The sequence below is a fragment of the Dreissena polymorpha genome, chromosome 1, assembly GCF_020536995.1.
Source record: "Dreissena polymorpha isolate Duluth1 chromosome 1, UMN_Dpol_1.0, whole genome shotgun sequence".
In the NCBI taxonomy this organism is placed as follows: domain Eukaryota; kingdom Metazoa; phylum Mollusca; class Bivalvia; order Myida; family Dreissenidae; genus Dreissena; species Dreissena polymorpha.
This window is the reverse complement of record NC_068355.1, coordinates 84,043,563-84,067,456: the sequence shown is the minus strand read 5'-3', so window position 1 is coordinate 84,067,456 and position 23,894 is coordinate 84,043,563. Positions and strand designations below refer to the sequence as shown.

The window sequence follows — 23,894 nt, the reverse complement described above, 5'->3', positions numbered from 1 at the left end:
CGAAACAGCTTGTTGTTTTAAGTACTCCTTTCAGGAATGCCTTTGCTTAAAACACAATTATTTATTTTTTGAATGTACTTATTCGACTATAATTTTAAAGGTTATATCAGCATCTAAAGTATGCAGTAAACTTGTGATTTTAGCGTTAAAAGTTTCGAGGATAGTATTTAGCGAAAGTTTGAAAGATTTATTTCCGAGGTACACGATTTTATTAAAAATCAAATGTCTTTCTTTGTTAAAAATTTCAGTATACAAAACTAATTCCGGAGATACTCATTAAGAAAATGCATAAGATTCAAGACCGATGCAGACTTTTTATTTATAATACATACCTTTTTTCTAAACATTTATTACTCCGTAATGAATATTTCTTATTTAAATCAATTTTGAAAGGTATTGCGCCGGAATAAAGTTGGTGAATTTAACTAAAATTGATCCGGAAATATTTATAAACTCAGTACGAATTTTGGTAGTTGCTCACTTTTTTATTAAAAAGTATCTGGTTTAGTTTAAACCTTCATTTTTTTCTTAATACCTTTATTTTAAATTCGCTTTTAAGCTTAAGCTTTTAAGCGGAAATGAATTTTGTTAATTTTGTTATTTTACATGAACGAGTACAGGCGATTTTACCGGTAATTGGCTTAAAGATCTATAAATACAGATGTTTCTTAATAGATCTTTGATAAGCGTCTCAAGTAAAAAAAGCGGTTTTTGTGTTATTCTCAATATTTACTTTACTGGTTTTTACTTTATCATATTTTATTAATACAATGTAAATTTACGATAAAAGTGTTCAACATGACACATATGAAGCCTTATGTTAATGTAAATAGTTCCAATAATGTTCGATACATTCCACAAACGTATTAATTTATTCATTAAATTTTAATTTTAAAGTTAAGATTTAAAATAAACACTTTAAACTCGAACAAAATCAGTGAAGTTTTTCTTCGATAATTATGGAATGTCAAATTTAAGCAAGATAAATGGTCTTGAAAAAAACATTCGATCGAGGCGCGAAAGCTATCTTACAGTGGGAGACGTCATCCCAAGGGTGGATTAGTATGTTTTTTTTTAATGAGTATGTCTCTGACACCACATTCTTTACATGTGTAGATGCCGTTATTAAGATAAGATACAATGCGTCACCTTCAAATAACATGTTAAATGACAATCAAGGCCTTATTCGTGCTGAGGTTAATGAATCTATAAAATGCAGATGAACCTTATTTCTATGTATCACCAAATAACTGATAAAAATATTATTTTTTTAAACGAACTAATATGTGATGATCGAATCGATAAATCTTTAAATATATAACATATAATCTTTTCGTTTCCTTGAATTGTTCAGGTACCGATACAGATATATAGGTATCCGTATCGTTATTCAGTACCGTCATGGCGGCGCATGCGATTATTCAGGGGTGGTTATCCTGGAGTTATCGATTTCTGGGATTGTCTATTTCGAAGGAGTGCTGTATCGGAAGCAATTCCACGCAGAGTTGTCGTTCCTTACCTTCAAGTACAATCTCTGATATCAAAAGAAAATCCTACCAGTTTTGGTAGGATTTTATTTTATTTTTTGGTTTCATTATTATATTATTACGGGCAAAAGCCCGCGTAGCGGGCGTTGACCGTTCATACATATGGAAATTTAGACAAAAAAATGACAAGGGATGCATCTGAAAATTTTTCGACTCGCGACATATATTTTCGCGATGCAATTACCTCCCTTGTATACTTATCTTGTCAATGTTCTGCCTCCGTTTGTTTAGTTGCGAATTTATTTCATTCTATAAATTCAACATCTTAATGTCATTATTATCCTCACAAATCAATAAAAAAAACTGTTTAAAAAATTGATTCGCTGAATTCATGAACATCGGCGTTATTTGAGCTCTCAAATGTTAAATGGGGAGCTAACCACTGCGCATACAGCGTCCGGTGAATAACGACACAGTGCAGTACTGTTTACTTGTCGGAATTTGTGACCCATTTACCATTCGCTCTCAGAAAGCAGTTTTACCCGTGATAATTAGCAATAGTTGGGTAAGTTGCGGTTGTTATACACGAGGAACACGTTTATTTGACAAATTTAACGTTATTGCGATTTAACTTTTCAGCATTTTAGCTTATTTTAACTGGTTTTAACTTCGTCTGCACTCACTTTTTCAATTCTAATTTATTTTCATATAAAAGGTTACAAATCACTATATAAAGATAAGGCCTCAAACCACTTAATTTATAAAAAAAATCGGTTGGTAATTATTGTATTTGGTTACATTAAATATTAATGTATTGTTAAAGATTACCTTTTATTAAACGGAAACTGCTTTCATCACATAGCAATTTTTCGCCGATTTTGAGATTAGTTCTACCTATGGCTATTCATTGAAACTATTTAAACAAAAACAGTATCCATTTAGTTAACATTTTGGTTATATTTCTTAAGAATATTCTACATGATTATTTAAAGATCCTCTCTCTTTGGTATGTAAAGATACCCTGTGATTGTTAACAATATTTCAACTCGTCAATTGTTTTCGTACCAAACTGTGAATGTTTGTAAACATTCTACACGCACATCACCGCGTAGAAAACCATCTCCGATGAAGTTTGTGTCCACCTGTTGTTATTATAATGAGAATATGCATGTGATAACCATTATTTTTTGTATATTAGAAATAAATACAATGTTTGTATATTATACGTGTATTGAAAATGAGCAATTAATCTCATAAATTTACCTCAAAGTCAAGTGATGATGGATCTGTTGGCCGATGCTTTTCTCGGGCAGCGTGAGTGTGCGTCCCTTTCGCTTGAAATATGTCACCCTCTTGCGTGACCGACGCGGTACACATGAACGCTTTCCGTCGCACGCTGAATCGCCACACAGCTTGCTTCTTTGTCTGTTTCTGTAATCGGGAAAATATAACGGTAACTGATATACAAATACTTAATTCATTACGTAAAATAATATAAAAAAAAGAAATACTTTTCGCACATGCATTAAACCCCATTTTTACAGAGCGCGACTAAAATGTATAGATATAGTAGTTTTGCATATTAAAGCAGTTTATTTAAAGTCACTATTTACGAATACACAGATACACAAATGATGTAGTTTTTAACATTGTTTAAATTTAATAATACGTATGGGTGTTTACGGCTTATGTAAAAACTTAATTACCTTAAACGTGAATGAATATCCATCGGAGGATACTAGCTTTGGTTTGCCTCTTTTGGTTCCTGCGTCTACAACGGTGTATTCTATGGTTTCAGGCTGAGTTAGTACACTGTCGGATACAGCTGGCTCTGGAAGATTACTGAAACGAACAGTTTAACATGGGCATAGCATTTATACTGTTAAGCATTTAACGTTTAATATTATTTTAATGTTAAGCATTTAACGTAAAACAGTATTCTAATGTTAAGCATTTAACATATAACAGTAGTATCCACTGTTAAATAGAATAACTATTTTATATTGATTGCTCATAAATAACACGATTATACCATTTTTAAGTTTACATACCGTTCGTCGATCTCAACGGGCGGTTGCACTTCGGCTCTTGTCAAATAAAAAGGCTCGAACTCGGACGTTCGGGTGAGCGCAATGTCTTCTGACGCTGACACGTCGGACAATCCGAAATCGTGCGAAATGTCGAACCGTGGAAGCAAAGCAGGATCCTCGGATGCCTGAGCATACAACGAATAAACAACTTAAATGTATTAATGTCAAAAATAATGCCACTGTTTTATATTACTTTACTTACGATTTACGATTAACACAAAGAAAAATCATTAAGCACAGCATGAAAAAGAGCTAGTCCGTTTAATAGATGATATCAAAATGATTAATAATACCAATGAAAACTATCTTTGAACTTGTTTATGCTTGTGAAACTGTAAAAACCTGAATATACTTCATATTTATAACAATAATATCGGAGAAGTAACTAGTACCTCAGCATAGTCGACTGCGCGACATTTTCTAAGTTTAGGCTGATGTTTAGGCTGATGTCAGGCATTGTAGGGCGGTTGCGGCAGTCATTGCAGATGAAGGTAAGAACAATATCCCCCCTCTTTGCACTAAAATATTCTGTCGCGGAATACAAAGTGTTTGCAAAATTCGTCATTAATTTACAACATAACCTAATTGATTAATAACTAACTTGACGATGTTCACACATCGTTAATGCATTGTACAGCAGATGTTGTTTTCTTTAATTACTCCGACCCCGTCAATCATTATCGAATGAAGCCATTGTCTAGCACACTCGCACCTACGCCCGGTTTTATGATCTTTATCAGGTTGTTAAATACATGTGTGGTGTGTATTCGGGTTAACAGGTAACAAAAAATGTAGATTTAAGTTGATAAATCAGTAAACTTTGAACTGACAATAAAATTAATTAAAAAAATTGCAAATTATAACCATGACAATAAAATAAATTTAAAATTTTGCAAATTAGACCCATGTTCAGTCTTACTTAGGAAAATAATTTATTTGTCGATAATCTTAGCTTGTCAGTTAGCATTGACACTTACCTGTATTGCATCATCATCTTTATGTTTTATATAATCAAAATTATGAAAAATACAAATATGAGACTATAATAATAAAATCCATATCATAATTCATTAATTTAAGCGACCCCGTCTTTCATTATCGAGTGAAGCCATTGAATAGCACCCGCACCTATGCCCGGTTTTATGACCTTTATCAAGTTGTAAAATACATGTGTTAAACCAGATTAACAAATTGTAATAAGGCAATTAGATTAATTCACGTTTGCATTAAATGTCTCAGTTCTCATTTGAAAGCATTCTTTCAATGTTTCGCGAGAGAATTTTAACTTTTATAGTTAGTATTTGAATAAACACTTACCTGTATTGCAGGTGCGATGCTGCCATTTGTCGCAAACGTCACATGTGATGCCATGCTGCAGCGAGCGAACGGCATTCTTACACACTAAACACTTGTCCTCCTCCATCACAAATTCACAATCACAAACACTAACACTTACAAATTTATTTACGATTAACACAAGTAACATCCAATATCATACCAAATTTCACAGCACAATTATAGAACTAGTAACCAAAGTATACCATAGACAGCAAAATGACTAATGTTACCAATTAACACAATAATATAACTTTTATACGTTTTTGCAATATTTTCGTTAAGAATTGCTAAATAACCGACAATAAAACAACAATGGAACATACCAAACAAATACTCATCATTTACACCTTTAATCAAACGCAATATTTAACAAACAAACCGACAATCGATGCAATTCAAAGCCGGCACAATTTAACAATTAAAACAATTACATACATTGGTAACAGTTTGTAAAACAATAATGGTTTTCAATTAATTTCATTTTATCATCAATAATCAAAAGCAATACAAAGGACCAAAACCGACAACACAATATATATCATTTTGAACACCTTTATTCAAGCATACACCCTAGTTAATAGGTGTAATAAAATATGGGGCCGAATGAGCCTGGTCGATTTGGGGCCGAATAGGCTTGGGGCCGAAAAAGCCTGAAATTTCGGACTGGGCCGAAAGAGCTTGGGGCCGTAAGAGCCTGATACCATCCAGGCCAGGGTGTGAACAAGCGTCTGTGCGACGATGTTGATGCCAAATGTGCAAAATCAATTGTTGTTTCGGTAACGCTGTATTCCAAATAAATTAATCAGCCAAAGAGTATTCTCAAAAGTAGTGCGGTGTTAACTCCGCCCACGAAGGGAGATAACTTAGTCTGTTGTAAAAAATGGCGGTGTTAAAATTTCCCTATTTTATTGACGCCGACAATTACATCAGAGAGGAAGAAATCAAAACGTGCGAACGTTTTGTTTTTTTGGCAAGACGTGGGTCACCGAAGTCTACAGGTATTTTTAACAGTGCGATTCCAGTGTTTTTTATGGTCATTTTGGTATTCGAAGATATGTGCCTGTTAAATGCTGCACCTTGCTTATTTGTTTACACCCCTCCAGCATTTTGAAGTTCCTGTTCTGTTGACCTGCACTTCTGCAGATGCATAGTGTGTTATATGGTGCCCTTATTTTGGCAAGACGTGGGTCACCCCAGTCTACAGGTGTTTTGATATTTCGAATCGAATTTTTGTGCCTGTTAAATACCGCACCTAGCTTATTGTTTACACTTTCTCTATGGGTTTCAAGATGCTGTTGACTCGCTTCAAAAGTGAGTTCACGATGATAAAGCCAAAAGGGTTACATGTACATGCAAATAAGTGTTGTCGGAATCATTAACGTTGGCCACTGGCTATAGATTTAAAGGGGCCTTTTCACAGATTTTGGCATTTTTTAACTTAGTCATTAAATGCTTTATATTGATAAATGTAAACATTGGATCGTAAAAGCTTCAGTAAAAAATCAAGAATAAAATTTAAAAAAGGAAAAGAACATTGCCCGGAGCAGGATTCGAACCAGTGACCCCTGGAGTCCTGCCAGAGTCCTGAAGTAAAAACGCTTTAGCCTACTGAGCTATTCCGCCGAGTACTCATACTTGACGTATTTTATACTTTATATAAGCAATCTTCGTAGTTTCACAAAATTTAACGACAAAAACAGAACTCTCCAAATTATTCAATCGTTTCGCGTTGCAACGCTTTATAATTTTTAAGTTTTCAAATCGTCAAAAGATGCATATAATGGCTATATTAGACCATGGTAAATGTTCAGTATTACTGTTTCCTCACAAATATCATAACTAAAACGAAAATTTGCGAATCTGAAACAACTTTTTTCAATTTTGTCAATTTACCAAAGCGTGAAAAGATCCCTTTAAAAAATTAAGTTTATATGAAATTCACTTGCACAGAACATTGTCATGCATATCGATTCGTTATACTGACTATGTGAACATTTTTTAATTAAGCTGTACGTTTACCAAAAAACATACTGAAGTATTGTCTGTCAATTTGCCTTTGCTAAAAATTTGCAAGCAGACTTGAAAATCTCATTTATCTTGAAATCATTATTTACATGTTTCTTGCATAATTTTTTCACACAATCGCTCCTCAACACCATCATGACTAGGTTCGTCCTACATCAAAAATAATTCAGGACTTTCTATCACTTCAATCTTTTCCCACTTACTACAAAATCATGCTACTTTTGCAAATTACATACCACATATGTATATTTTTGGCACATTTGCATCAAATATTTATATGAAGATGTCAGTGCCATTGATCGTTAAGAACAGAGACGCGAAAGACATAATGGGTTTAAAGAACATGTGTTGTTTCTGCTATTGCAGTCTTTCCGAAATACTGTCGGTCCTCGGATTTTTCCGATAATAATTTGGCAAATTTGGAAATGATTCTAATATTACCGGACCTCGTGACCTTTTTATCAAACCAAATGTTCTTACAATTTAACTGCCGTAAAATTGTGTGACCTGTTTGAACATTAATACCTATAATATTTATTTTCCTTATATATTTAATTTTGCATTCAGAAAATAATAGTCTCCTTCTAATAATGTAGAGTAAATGGTGTTTTATAGTTTGTTGTTTACACAGATAGTTGTACCAATGATTATTTAATCCATGTCTTGCTTCTAAATTGTTCATGGTGTTCTTATTATTATTTCATTGTTCACTGATGTGTACTTGTTTCTAACTTGAACAGAAAAATTGATGGCTTGGCTTGAGTTTATTGAATATATTTTAATAACCAATTAATTGAAAACATATAAACAAATATACAATGCCAACACATAAATGGAAAACATTTCAATGAACACACAAACTTTGTTGTCATGATAACAGTGTATCTGGTTGTTCTGACTTCATGTGTTAAAATGATTGTTTAATTATGGCATGTCTTAAATACTTAATTTTAGATAATGGATGCATTTTTACATCTGCTGTGTTTGCCTTTGGATGGCAGTGTTCTCCATGTAGCAAGTACAGTATGGACTGCCATATTTTGGGACAAGACCCTGATAAACACAGGTATTTAAGCGAGGTATGTAGCATGTTCAATAATAAAATCTTAATACCTTAACTTTGAGGCATTTCCGTGAACATTTAAACATTTACATTAAAATGACAGCACATTAACGTTATTAAGAAATAACCCTTTGCATTGACCAATATGATGGAAACCATATTTTAGCTCACCTGAAATTAAAGGGCTGAGATTTTGTGACAGTTGCTGGAACATGTAAAAACTTTTAAGCATTGAAATATTTTTAAATATTATGAAATATGGTCATAACTGCATGAAGATTCATGTTAAATCTGTGCATTTACTTGGTATTTATTAGGAGTTGTTTGATGGTCTCAATGAATAAAAGTTTATAAAGCATTGATTAAAAGAAGTCTACATGTATATTGTTATTTTCAAGAATAAATTGATTGAGTATTATAAGTTCGGCTGTTTTCAGAGAAAACTCGAGGTATTGTCATAGCCAGCTCGTGCTGTCCGACGTCTGTGTCGTGCTAAAACCTTTACTTTGGCTCTAAAATGAAAGTGCTTCACTTACAACTTTGAAACTTTATATGTAGATGCACTTTGATGTGTTCTACACACCACACTCAATTTAAAGGTCACTAGGTCAAAGGTCAAGGTCTTTGTGATTTAAAAATAATTCTGACAAGCTTTCATTTATTCAAGACTGAACCTGCCGCCGAGCGTTGCTCTTGTCTTAAGTGTATTTTCTATGCAAAGGTGCAGATACTGGAGTATGATCATCTGGTTGGTGCAGTCAATGAGGGTGGATTCCACTGGTCTCTTATAGTAAGTGAAAATGATTCTCAATTTACTTGCGAAATATCACGGTTGTCCAATTTTTAACTTGGATACATGTATAAATGGCATGAAACATTGTCTACTGGGCCTCTACAAAAATTGATTCCATAACAGAGCTGGGGCCAAAATTTGCCCTGTCCTGTGATGAATCTGTTTTTCCTCTATGTGAACAGTAAACCCTTCAAAATTCTTCACTCAAAACACATGGCATAGAGCTTACATTTTTGGCATTCGTATAGTGGGCTTCTACAAAGATTGTTGAGATTACAGGCTTGGGGCCAAAAGTTAGGCCCACCCTGGGGCCCAATATGTTTGCCCTACATGTATATACTAAAAAAACTTCACAAATAGTCTTCTCTTAAACCACAAGGCATATAGGATAAATATTGTGCATACAACATTGCCAAGTGGACATCTGCCAATATTGTTCAAATTTAGGCACACAGGTTAAAATTTGCCCTGTCCTGCTGGGCCATTGTGTTCATACAAGAAAGTATGTAGTTAGTAAAAACTTAAAAAAACCTTCTCTGAAAACATAAGGCATAGATAAAAGGTTTTTGGCATGAACAATTTATAGTATTTTCATCTTGATTGCTAAATTTATTTTTTTTGTTCAAAAAAATATCCCCAACCTGGAGCAGTCAAATTATTTTTATGCATGTACATATAAAAAAACTTTAAAATTTTTCTAAATAGGTTAAATTTTCAAGATTCCTGCCAGTGGGACTAATTATTAAGATCGCATATTATTCAGGTTAGCACCCCAAGGCCCTCTGGGGGCCTCTTTTATTTTCTTCAGGTTGTGCAACCGAAAGACAACAAAGTTTTGTACATAAATCCGATGGGGGAGCAGAATGTTTCCCAGCAACAGATCCTGCAACAATGGATGTAAATGTGTACATTATTTAATTAAACAGGTAAGATACATTTAACTTCATATACTAAATTAGAAAATATCACAGACTGTAAAATGCTATGTAAATATTTAACTTGCAAATAATCATCATTTATATAAAAAGTTTACACTGATCAGATTGTGGAGGTTTTGGTGTCATGTCCGTTACCGAAATTAGACTTCCTGACAATATGTAGCATAAGCGTAATTCCTTCTAAGTTTGATTGACACCTTTCAGTGGTTTATGGGAATAATTGCTACCAAGAACTTTTTTATGTCCCCCACCACTATAGTGGGGGACATATTGTTTCTTCCCTGTCTGTAAGTCTATCTGTCTGTAGGTTTGTTTGTTGGTTTGAGTGTATGTTTGCGTCAAACTTTAAAATTTGCCATAACTTTTGCAATATTGAAGATAGCAGCTTGATATTTTGCATGCATGCATGTGTATCTCATGGAGATGCACATTTTGAGTGGTGAAAGGTCAAGGTCATCCTTTAAGGTCAAAGGTCAAATATATAGCTTCAAAGCGGCGCAATAGGGGACATAGTGTTTCTAAAAACACTCTTCTTGTTTAACCATGTGACCCTGACATTAACCTAACTAAAAATCCTGATAATTTACATTTAGGCTAAGTACTAGCACTTAGCAAGTTTCATTAATATTCCTGCATTGGTTTGTTTACGAGAAGAGGCGTGGACAAGGGAAACATTTCTTTACTTTATGCTTTTGTTTGCTCTTGTTTGAAGTACAATAAATCCATGTTTTAACCTTCTAACCTTGACCCAAATAAAAATCCTCACAGTATGCAGAACCAAGCTAGCTATTAATAAATCGGACCAAGTAACATTAAAATCCTTCATTGATTTATGCAAAGAAGCACTGGCAAGGTAATTATGTTTTTAACCTTGTGAACTTGACTTAATTGACAAATCTGCCAATATGCAAACCAAGGCTTGGTAATGAACACTCCTTCTAAGTTTCTTTTTAATCCTTTAAGTGTTTTATGAGAATAAGTGCTGACAAGATGCAAGGAACATCTAACCAGACATCCTGACATCACTCTGGACAGCGCAAAAAATATGTCTCCATTACCAGCTAGGGAATTTCATTCCTTATTCATTCCAAAAATTTAGCAAATAATATTTGTACTCATAATGTATCATTTATGGTGATTTGATGATGTTGTTTTTTTACTTTTTGCTTTTGAACAGTAAATTTGTGCACATTCGGCGCTTATCCAGCATTGATATGGGCGGACCAATACATTGGAACATACTCTGCCCACGTCATGCAAAACAGTCAGATTCAATATCTTGCGGTGTCTACGTTTTAAAGGTAATGGAATCTGTTATTTGTACTTCCCAATGATTTTTTTTCTTTAAGCGTTGTTTGTCTTTTTGTCCATCTGTGACACTTTTCTGTCCACAGCTGTTTCTTAACTTTTTCTTGTAATGAACCTTAAAAATTATTTTCTATTATCATGTTGCATTGGTACACGCATTCAATTTATCTGCATCAACTTGGTAAGCCATAGTTATCCTCTTCATTGATTGAAAGTAAGGAATCTGCATCAACTTGGTAAAGCCATAGTTATCCTCTTCATTGATTGAAAGTAAGGAATCTGCATCAACTTGGTAAAGCCATAGTTATCCTCTTCATTGATTGAAATTAAGGAATCTGCATCAACTTGGTAAAGCCATAGTTATCCTCTTCATTGATTGAACGTTAGGAATCTGCATCAACTTGGTAAAGCCATAGTTATCCTCTTCATTGATTGAAAGTAAGGAATTTCATAACTTTTTTTTGCTTTCCATAGCTGTTGCTCAGTAACTATTGTATGGAACTACATGAAACTTGTAATTAATATGTATGTTCATAAAATGTTTGTGCGTGCCTAAGTATTACTTGGATTGCCTTGGTAAATTAATTTTCAAACCCACTTAATTGGTTGAAAACAGTTGTGTTTTTTTCTGCCCAATGCTACCTCTCAGTAAATATAATGATATTAACAACTTTAGTAAGCAGAATGCTACCTGCAGAATCAATCCCTAGAGTTTGTGCTCAGCAAAACACAACTACTAGAAGAACGGAGACAAATAGCCAGAAGACTGCTTTCTGAAGGGGGTAAATAATTTTATTTCCAACAAAAACGAAACACTGTATATATTTTATCATTTATCACTTTTCCACCATTTTATCATTTATCACTTTTCCACCAAAATGATATATATGTTTTATATGTTTTGATTTAAAACCAAAGAAAAGCAAACCGTTATTATAACTTACCAGTGTTTTTTATCCAGAAAAGTTCTTTTTATGCTTTCTTAAGTGAATTACTTTCCATTGCTTTTTTTACTGGATTATGAAAAAAAAAATGTTCAATAAGGAAAATGATAGAAAATGGCTTTACAAATAAGAAACAAATCATTGCAATATGATTATATTTTTTATTAGCTCACCTGAGCGATAGCTCGAGGTGAGCTATTGTGATCACTCAGCGTCCGGCGTCCGTCCGTCTGTCTGTCTGTAAACAATTTGTAAACATCTTCTTCTACTACACCATTGAGCCAATTTCAACTAAATTTCATGTGGAGCATCCCTAGGTCATGGGACAAAAGAATTGTTAAAAAAAAATTGATCACATAACCAAGATGGCCGCCATGACCATATATGGTAAAAACCTTAAAAAATCTTCTTGTCAGAAACCGCTCATCAAATTTTCAAAAAATTTCACATGGATGGCCTTTGAAGGCTCCCTTGAAAAAGTTGTTCAAAGAAATTTGATTCGTCAAAAAACATGGCCGCAGGAGCTCGTTGAACTTTGCATGTTTATTCGTTTTTGCCTATTTTGTGAAAACTTTAAAAAATCTTCCACATTTTTTGTCCGATCCTTTCCAAATTTGCACAGTGTCTTTATATCGATGAGGACACGAACCCTACAAAAAATGAGCATTATTGGTCCATGAAGTACAGAATTACCTCCCCTTGAATTGAGAAAATGGTGTTTATGCAATAAAGTCCAAATTTTTCATCCAATTATTTCCAAACTTGTAAGGATTTAGCATGGTTCAAACAAGGGAAACAACTACGGTTTATGCATGTTCTTTTTATTACAGATTTACCTCCCTTTAATTCATTCAAAATCTCATTTTACAGCAGAGATTCCAAATCTGACCTGTAAATGAGCCCCATATTTACTGCCAGTGTAGGTTACCTTTTCCCATTTGATCATTCTTAAGTATTGGTCTTGTAATGCTGCTACTGCTTCTGCTACTGCTACTGCTACTATTACTACTACTACTACTACTACTACTACTACTACTACTACTACTACTACTACTACTACTACTACTACTTCTACTACTACTACCACTACCACTACTACTACTACTACTACTACTACTACTACTACTACTACTACTACTACTAGTACCACCACTACCACCACCACCACCACCTTCTACTACTACTGTCACTACTACTACTTTTACCACTACTACTACTACTACTACTACTACTACTACTTCTACTACCACTACTACTACTACTACTACTACTACTACTACTACTACTACTACTACTTCTACTACTATTCGTCTTAAATGTATCATTTTTCTTACATATTGTGTGTTATTATAACATATTTGTATCAATATTTTACAATTCAGCACATATAAAAATCGTATATACCCGCTTTAATGATTTATTTAAAATGATACCCCATTATAATAATAATCCTGTAAGATAGGTGTTTGAATAAGTATTAAAAAAAATCCCCAGGGCACTTTAAATAAAAATGAAGTAGAATGTAAATCATCAAGAGTCAAGACTAAAATTTACTAAAGTGTTTTGCTATGCACTTATGATAATTGATGAAATTGTTAAGTCAAAGAAATGAAACACACACACAAAATTCCAATACTGTCCCTGTGGAATTGGAACTCACACACTACAGAATCTGCTGGTTTGCATGTACAGTGTGAACATGTATATGTAAATGAATTTATATTGCACTTTGGATGCCCCCAGGGGTTATACTGTTTTGCGCATGTAGGTCTGTCGGTCGGTCCGTCCACCAAATGGTTTCCGGATGTTAACTCAATAACGCGTAAACCTAGGATCATGATACATTATTGGTACAATGATTATGACTGGCACATGTCCCCTATTGATTTTCAGGTCACTTCTTCAAAGGTCAAGGTCACATTGACTAGAAACAGTTAAATTGTTTCCGGATGATAACTCAAGAATGCTTAGGCCAAGGATCATGTAACTTCATAGGTACATTGATCATGATTGGCAGATAACCCCTATTGATTTTCAGGTCACTAGGTCAAGGTCACATTGACCTGAAGCATTAAAATAGTTTCTAACATATTCACACAATGGCTGCCACTATAACTGACAGCCCATTCGAGGGGCATGCGTGTTTTACAAACAGCCCTTGTTTGCATGCCTTGTTTGAAAAGCCATAGAAATAATATGTTTGGACACATGAATGACTAACTTAATTGCTGCAAATACTTTTAAAGCATATTTATTTATTCAAATTGTTAACTTACTTTTCTAGAATTCATTGAAGGTCATCTAGAAGAGATAGCAAGTAGCCCATCAGTCGAACATGAGGTAACAGCCACCTTACTATATTGATGTGAATTATTTATAAAAATAAATATGTTTAAAAAATGCAGAAAAAGTTATCCGATGAAAGAGCAGTGGAATATCTTAGGCAAAGGACTCAGAATGGAAAGGGTTTGAGGAAACACTGTCTAGTCAGTAAGAAACACTTGATTATACAATCTCTTAGCAAAAGCAATAAGAGTCACTGTTAAAAACGTGCCTTTGCTAACAAATCTTTACTCAAAGTTAGGATAATTTCTGTTGTTGCTTTTCTATAATTCCTTTCTGATCTGATTTCCCATTCACATGATATTTCATCTCCAACATTAAAATATTAGGAAAACAAGTGAATAATCACAGGAGTAATGAGATTGCAGCTGTCATTTATGGTAGAGAAAATGAGAATACAAAAACATAAAGGAAGTAAATATGAGTATATCCTGATCATTTTGCAGAACTCGGACCAGCTCGCAAACACCCCTGCCTCTGCCATGGAGTTGGAAGGGCGAGACACTGACCCAGTAGTCGATCATGTGGCAACAACTAGGGTACTCTATTTATGTGAACTAATTGTAAACATAAATATATCCAAAAATGCAGAAAAAGTTATCCGATCAAAGAGCAGTGAACTATTTTAGGCAGCAGGTGACTTAGATTGAAAATGGCTTGAGAAAACACTGTCTAGTCAGTAAGACACAATTGATTATACAATCGCGAAGCAAAAGGAATCAGAGTGACTGTTAAAAGTGTGCTATTGCTTTCAAATCTTTTATGGGTATTATGGTAATTTCAATTCTTTCTTTTCTATAAGTCCTTTCTCATTTAAGATCCATTCACATGATATTCCATCTACTACATTAAAATACTAGGATAACATGAGTGAATAAGCACCTTAGGAATGAGATTGCAGCTGTCATTTACGGTAGAGAAAATAAGAATACAAGAACATAAAAGAAGTAAATATGAGTTCATCATGATCATTTTGCAGAACTCGGACCAGCTGGCAAACAACCCTGCCTCTGCCATGGAGTTGGAAGGGGGGAGACACTGACCCAGTGGTCGATCATGTAGCAACAGCCAGGGTACTCTATTTATGTGAATTAATTGTAAACATAAATATATCCAAAAATGCAGAAAAAGTTATCCGAGCAAAGAGCAGTGAACTATCTTAGGCAGCATACTTAGATTGAAAAGGGCTTGAGAAAACACTGTCTAGTCAGTAAGACTCAATTGATTATACAATCGCGAAGCAACAGCAATAAGAGTTACTGTTAAAAACGTGTCCTTGATAACAAATATTTCATCTGTGTTATGGTAATTTCAATTCTTGCTTTTCTATAAGTCCTTAGTAAATAAAAGAAGTAAATATGAGTATATCATGATCATTTGAAACAATCATACAAATATGCATGGATTTTGAATTTCATATTGTGTTGAAGATTCATGAAAAGAAGAGTAAATTAAAACTTTAAATCTTAGAACAATTTGTTTAAGAATTATCTTAGAAACTTTTAGAAAACCAGCTTAGAGTATATGTGTAAAGATGACAGATCCAATATTTAATATGCATCTTAATATATTTTTCAGGTGAGTCAAAGCGGACACAGTTGATGAGGAAATATGCATCCAGCATTGGAAGCACAATTTTTCTTTAAAAAAATACAATTTATTTAATTTAATTTACATAATGCCCTGTCTGTTGGTTTGTTTGTTTGTGCAAACCTTAACATTTGCAATAACTTTATTAAAGTACCTTTAATATTAAAGGTAGCAACTTCATATATAGCATGCATGTGCATCTCAAGGAGCTACACACTTTGAGTTGTGTAAGGTCAAGGTATTTTTTTTTTGGTAAAATTGATGAATTAATATGATATCTCTTTGCAAATTGTTTTAAAATTATTACATAACTTGTTTCAGAAACATTGTTTAATAACATTCAATTGTCATTTATTCGAATTTGAAAGTTGTCAAAAGTAATTATTTCTCCCTATACGGTAGCTTTAGGTATATGTGATATTTCATGAGAAAACTAGTCTTCATTGCATTACAAATTAATGAAGCATTCTTTACATTTGCTTTTATAACAAAAAAACCTAGTTTAGACTTGTAAAATTGATAAAAATAATTATTTGAACATAAAGTTTGACCAGAGTGAACAATTTAAACACACAAGTTTATAACGACGTGTATCTTGTGCTTTGCATTTGTTTAAAAGTTGCCTTATAATTGTGCGAAGCATGTCTTCTCAAATTAAAAATGCATCTTATTCAAAGGTGATCAGAACTAAATGTGTTTTTTTTTAATAATTCAGGGATAACAAAAATCAGACTAAGAAACCATATGCAATAATTCATAGTCTGTTGTCTTCACAGAGAGAAACTTCAATAAAAAATATGCTGTCATTTTATAATACCTTCGTGTTTGCCTCACGGTTGCCTATTGATTTGTTTTAAAATAGGAAGTTTATAATGAGGTATATAACACAAAGAAATTTCATATTTGAATCATTTTTATGCTCCTCTAAAAAATTCTTGTCTGAGCTTTTTCTCAGTAACTTATTACGGGAATTCAATGAAACTTTATGGGAAGCTTCACTACCAAGAGGAGATGTGCATGTTATTAGCCAGTTATGGTCGGATGATTTTTCACAGAGTTATGGCCCATTGAAATTTTCCATTTACTGTACATATTGTGCATTCTTGTTCGGGCTATTTCTCAGCAACTAATGTCTGCAATTGAATGAAACTTTATGGGAAGCTTCACTACCAACAGGACATGTGCATATTATCAGCAAGTTATGGTCGGATGATTTTTCACAGAGTTATGGCCCTTTGAAATTTTCAATATACTGTACATATAGTGCAATTCTTGTCTGGGCTATTTATCCCCAACTAATGACTTGAATTCAATGAAGTTTTATGGGAAGCTTAACTGCCTTGAAGAGATGCGCGTGTTATTTGTGGGTTCTGGTTAGATGATTTATTTAGAGACTTATGGCCCTTTGAAATTGTTAAGTTGCTAAACCATCCATCCTATTATTTTGTCCAAAGTTATGCCACTCAAGATGTTTCCTTTTATCTGAATATATAGTGCAATATTGTGACCAAAAAACTTTGGGGAGCTTCACCCATCTCTGACGGCTTGTTTTAATTAAATATTAATTGTAAATCCCATATCACCTTTTATCATACTTTTTTGTAATTGACAACTTGGTTTTCTGACAATTGTTTTCCTTGTTTTGTTTCAAATAGGCATGATATGGTTACTATTAAATCAACTTCATATGTTCTTCCCTTGTGATAAGTATTTTTAGCTCATCTATTTTTTGAAAAAAAATTATGAGCTATTGTCATCACCTTTGCGTTGGCGTCCGGTTAAGTTTTGCGTTTAGGTCCACTTTTCTCAGAAAGTATCAATGCTATTGCATTCAAACTTGGTACACTTACTTACCACCATGAGAGGACTGGGCAGGCAAAGTTAGATAACTCTGGCGTGCAATTTGACAGAATTATGTGCCCTTTTTATACTTAGAAAATTGAAAATTTTGGTTAAGTTTTGCGTTTAGGTCCACTTTTCTCAGAAAGTATCAATGCTATTGCATTCAAACTTGGAACACTTACTTACTATCATGAGGGGACTGGGCAGGCAAAGTTAGATAACTCTGGCGTGCATTTTGACAGAATTATGTGCCCTTTTTATACTTAGAAAATTGAAAATTTTGGTTAAGTTTTGTGTTTAGGTCCATTTTATTCCGTAAGTATCAAAGCTATTGCTTTCATACTTGCAACACTTACTAACTATCATAAGGGGACTGTGCAGGCAAAGTTATGTAACTCTAACTGGCATTTGGGCAGAATTATGGGCCCTTTATACTTAGAAAATTGAAAATTTGGTTAAGTTTTGTGTTTTGGTCCACTTAACCCCTAAAGTATCATAGATATTGCTTTCATACTTGGAACACTTGCAAACTATCATAAGGGTACAGTAAAAGGACAAGTTGCATAACTCTGGTTGTCATTTTTATGGAATTATGGCCCTTTTTTGACTTAGTAACTTTGAATATATGGTTAAATTTTGTGTTTCGATCCACTTTACTTCTTAACTATCAAGGCTATTGCTTTCAAACTTCAAATACTTTCATGCTATCATGAGGTGACTGTACCTGGCAAGTTGAATTTTACCTTGAATCCTACCCCCTACCCGAATTGACCACCACACCCTCACACTATACCACCCCACCTCCACCCAAAATTTCATTTTATTTTAATGGTTAAACCCCCTCCCCCCCCCCCCCCCCCCCCCCCCCGATTTTATTTTTTTTTCGCATTTTTTTTCCCCTTTTTTTGAAAATAATGTCATAAATGTCCACATTCCCATGCTATACACCCCTCTTCACTCCACCCCTCCCTCCTTTGTGATTGAAAATGAGAGTCCCTTCACCTTTAAAAAGAAAATAGATGAGCGGTCTGCACCCGCAAGGCGGTGCTCTTGTTTATATCTATTTCTTAATATTTTTCAGTAGTAATAATGTCTAAGAATGTATCTGGGTAGAATGAATATCTGTTCTTTTAAAGGTTGTAACTGATGCTCTATTTCTTTTGGACATGACATGTTACTGTCTCGTTTGTACAGAGATTCAATTAAATACTACATTTTATTATGTGTGATTCTATTTTTGTGTTCCAAATAGGCAGTCTGACATATTAGGTATATTGAAAACTCTTACATATAACATTTGTAAGTATCTGTTATTAATGACAGTTAAATGAAACAATGGTTGTATAGTTGTGTATATTACAAAGTATAATTATTGTTATATTTCGAAATTAGAATTATGTTTATATTTTAATTTTCATACACTTTCAACTATAATTTGTAATAGTGCCGTTGCTACTTAAATTTTATGTGGTTTGGATGCACACTGTTATATTCTATGCTCCTTCAAAATACAATTAAGGTTTCACCTTAACGGTTATAACGCGAGTGAAAAGCAATATACACTGTTATCATGTGATTTAAAACAAGTTTTGTTCAATTATCTGTAAAGTTCATTCATAACTATTTTATAACGTGTCTGCTTAATCCACTTACTATATTCAAGCATTTTGCATTATTGTTTTTGTTTAACACTAGAAACTGTAAAGTAAGGTATATATCTTGTTGTAACTTTAATTGCATTTATTATGTACTGCATATTAATTGTTGGGATAGTTCCGCATATGTAACGTGTTTTTATTCACGTGTTTTTATGTCCCCCACTATAGTAGTGGGGGACATATTGTATTTGCCCTGTCTGTTGGTCTGTTGGTCTGTCTGTCTGTTTGCGCCAACTTTATTATTTTGCAATAACTTTAACTATATTGAAGATAGCAACTTCATATTTGGCATGCATGTGTATCTCATGAAGCTGCACATTTTGAGTGGTGAAAGGTCAAGGTCATCCTTCAAGGTCAGAGGACAAATATATGTGGCCCAAATCGCTTATTTTATAAATACTTTTGCAATATTGAAGATAGCAACTTGATATTTGGCATGCATGTGCATCTCATGGAGCTGCACATTTTGAGTGGTGAAATGTCGAGGTCAAGGTCATCCTTGAAGGTCAGAGGTCAAATATATGTGGCCCAAATCGCTTATTTTATGAATACTTTTGCAATATTGAAGATAGCAACTTGATATTTGGCATGCATGTGTATCTCATGGAGCTGCACATTTTGAGTGGTGAAAGGTCAAGGTCAAGGTCATCCTTCACAAGGTCAAGGTCATCCTACAAGGTCAAACATCATATAGGGGGACATTGTGTTTCACAAACGCATCTTGTTTAATCTGTCTTTGTGTTTTAACGGTCGCCTTTAATGGACTGTCAAAACTGTGTTTGAATGTATTTAATCAATTGCCATTATTATCTTTTTAATGAAGGTTATATTATAGTATCGTGTCTGTTCCTAGATGTATTCTACGACAATATGGCTGCATTTTTAGAACTGTTATGCACTGATTTACAACTATTATGTCACATTAAATACTGTACTTTTAACATCTATATTTTCATAGAGCATATTACATGACCTTTTGACCATCTACATTTTTTATTGCGTAGGTGGTCTGTTTATGGTTTATGAAATGCTTGTTTTTAATATCAAACGCAACCAGTTAAAACATTTTGTTTCTCGTGTTTGTTTAACTACAGACACCTTTTCATAATGTCATAATATCAGTTTCATTAAATAATATATTGTACTATGTGCAGAGCCTTTGAGCTGCCTATATTTTTGTTTCGCAAAGGTAGCAAGCAAGGGCTAATTCTTATGAAATTGATACAAGCATGAAAAAAGCATAATTGATATTTAGTTAAATACTGTTTGCTATCACGTGAAACGAAATTTGTTACGCGGGGTAAGTAAAACGTGTTATTATTGTGACAATTGTCATGTGAAGACCCAATATATGTACAATATGCTTATTTGATATTTTGTTGTCATAATTAAGCTCCATTACAAATGATGTAATACGACCTATTCAATTACATATATACTATCAATGGTTATTAATATAATTATACCTATATTTATGCCCCTCTTCGAAGAAGAGGGGGTATATTGCTTTGCTCATGTCGGTCGGTCTGTTGGTCGGTCGGTCCGTACACCAGGTGGTTTCCGGATGATAACTCAATAACGCTTGGGCCTAGGATCATGAAACTTCATAGGAACATTGATCTTTACTCGCAGATGACCCCTATTGATTTTTAGGTCACTAGGTCAAAGGTCAAGGTCACAGTGACAAAAATCATATACACACAATGGCTGCCACTACAACGGACAGTCCATATGGGGGGCATGCATGTTTTACAAACAGCCCTTGTTTTTATATTGCATTAAATTGAGTTTATTAGCCTCATACACTCTGACGCACTTAGGATATATTTAATTACATGTATACTTTCGATAATTATTTATGTTCTAGTGTAATGTATAATAACTCATAATGTATAATAATTCATGTGTGCACCGTTGTAACCAAACGATTTTATTTCTTTGCATAACTTTATTTTGTATAAACATAAACTGTGTATTGTGGAAACACTGTATCATGTATGCTTGATTTGTCCACTTGGGCTTTTGGCTTTCTGGATGGATTGTTTAATAAACTATGTTCTAAAAAATGCAAAGGTTTCGTGTCCGCTCAATTATTTTGCTATGTATGGTCGGATTAAAATATTACTTGGCATGAGTATTAACCACAAGAGTATATGTGAAATACTCAACAGCCAGATGTTAAGGTCAAACGGTGCTATATAACTTTGACAATAATCAATGTAAATACCAGTGTTTGGTGTCCAATAAATCATTTTGCCGTGCATGGTCCATTTTAATGACAATTGGCATAAGAAAAAAACACAATACATGTTGTTTGATATGTCACGTGAAAGACTCGAGATGCTGATGTCAAGGTCAAGGTAAAAAGGTGCTTTGGAACTTTGACAAAAAAAAAACAATGTAACAATGTGATCATCACAGTGTTTTGTTTCCACTAAATAACTTTGCTAATGTTTGGATTTTTATAATACTTGTCATAACTAATAGCCACAAGTATGATGTGATGCGCAAAAGGCTCAAGGTGCTGATGTGAAGCTCAAACGGTGCTATTGAACTTTCACAAAAAACAATAAAAAATTCTAAGTTTTTCAGTTGTTCGTGAACGCTAAATAACTTCACTATACACAATATAAATGGTTGTCGCGTAAAAGACTCGTAATGCTGATGTCTTCTTTTATTTCATAATCTTTGTAATTGTTATCAAGACATTTCTTTTTCATTTATACCAATACTGTTGTCATGTTATTGGGCGTGCTTTTAAAACTGAGCCACGTATTGCGAAAACGGGTCTTATGTCTGAGGTGATCCGACAAGCCTGCCATTCGACTTTTGAAATTTAAAATTACACAACTTTTGAAACTATAATTAATTTTGATGTTATTGTGTTATATATCATGGGCACAACTCTTAAATTGTATTGCATTATGTCATTATGCTATGTATTATGGGCCGGAGGCATTGATTTACTCCATTAACTGTTCTGTTCTGTTCTGTCAAGTCCTGAAGATCAAGGTCCAATGGTGTTTTTGCACTGTGACAAACATAACTAATAAGTCCGAATCAACACCGGGGTTCATGTCCGCAAAAAAACACCATACATGGTCGGGATTTTAATAATACTTGGCGAGAGTAATACCCACACGTGAATAATATGTCTCGTGAAAGACGCATGATGATACAGATAAACGTTGCTTTTGAACTTTGACAAAAATCGATGTAAAATTAAATGTCATCATCAAAGTGGTTTTTGTTCACCATATAGCGTCGCTATACATGGTCGTATTTTAATGCTCCTTGATATAAATAACAACCACAGTAGTATTGTGTGTCGCATGTGATAATCGAGGTGCTGATATCAAGATAAAAAAAGTATTTTTATAACGTTGACAATTCAATGAAAAAAAGTTATTACAATGTTTTTGGTTCACGCAGTGATATCGTCATTCTTAACTTGATTTTCAAATTACTTATGTTGCGGTGCCAGGCATCCGTGTATCGTTTTTTTTTCATCTTAATGTAATTAATTGTGATATGTTGTATTTTCTGATCGCACTCATTCACGAATCATCATACTCGCCCTGGGAGAGGCAACGTCGCACATTGCGTATAATTTTTACACTTACACACCTCTAGATTCAAACAAGCGTATTGCAATTATCAGCTTATTTTACAGAACAGTCCATGGGAAAAGCACAAAAACGTAAAAACAGTAGTAACAACTCTAGTAGTAGCAATGGACCAAATCAAAGCGCCGAAGGCACTGAAATAGTTCGCTGTTGTCGTCCTTGATTAGCTTGTGCGCTTTCCACAGGCTCATCAGTGTGCACAGGCTAATCTTGTTTTACATGCATTAAGCACCGTTTTCCCTGAAAGCAGCCGATATGTACAGATTTCAATGATAACCACAAGACTGGCCAATTACATCTTACAAGCTGGTAAATACAGTCACTGCAGTTTAGTAGAACAGACGCTCCTTAGCATATGTCGTCTGCAGTGCAGATAGGCAGCGGTAATCGTTCCTAGCATAGTGAGTTGCGCTTCTTAGCGTTAGCGTAGCTTAGGCTTCCAAGCACATACTGATTGCAAAACATGGTCTGTAAATTCATTCAGCCGCTAACGCGACCAACTAAAAATGAACAGAAGATAGCTGCCAAAAACAAGGGTATTGCAAAAAACAAGGGTATTTCTGGTGGGTCGAATGAGTCAACAAAGAGTGTAGTGAGTGAAATAGGCAGTGTTAATTGCAAAGTGAGTGACGCTATCCATGGTGCTCATTCCGTGTTATTCAGTGACCCTGTCATGGATAACTCGGTGTTCGCACCAAGTGCAGGAGAGGCCGGAAATGGAACAGAGAGACGCATCATATCACAGGTCAGCCACCCACCAACTCTGTAATAAGAGTTTCATAGTATCCATAACACCAAAAAGATGTTGCCCATTTTCTGTTAATGCCCCGCAGCGTATTGTTGCACTCA

At 34.1% G+C, this 23,894-nt stretch overlaps 1 protein-coding gene across 1 annotated transcript in view; it reads left to right on the top strand.

Moving 5' to 3' along the window:
* Positions 1-5,614: 5,614 nt before the first annotated feature.
* LOC127838515 (spermidine synthase-like) overlaps positions 5,615-23,894 on the top strand; it is a 61,911-nt gene continuing 43,631 nt past the window's right edge. Inside the window, exon 1 of the mRNA XM_052366318.1 lies at positions 5,615-5,689. The gene's annotated coding sequence lies outside the window, so the exon portion shown is untranslated. The remainder of the gene's footprint in view (positions 5,690-23,894) is intronic.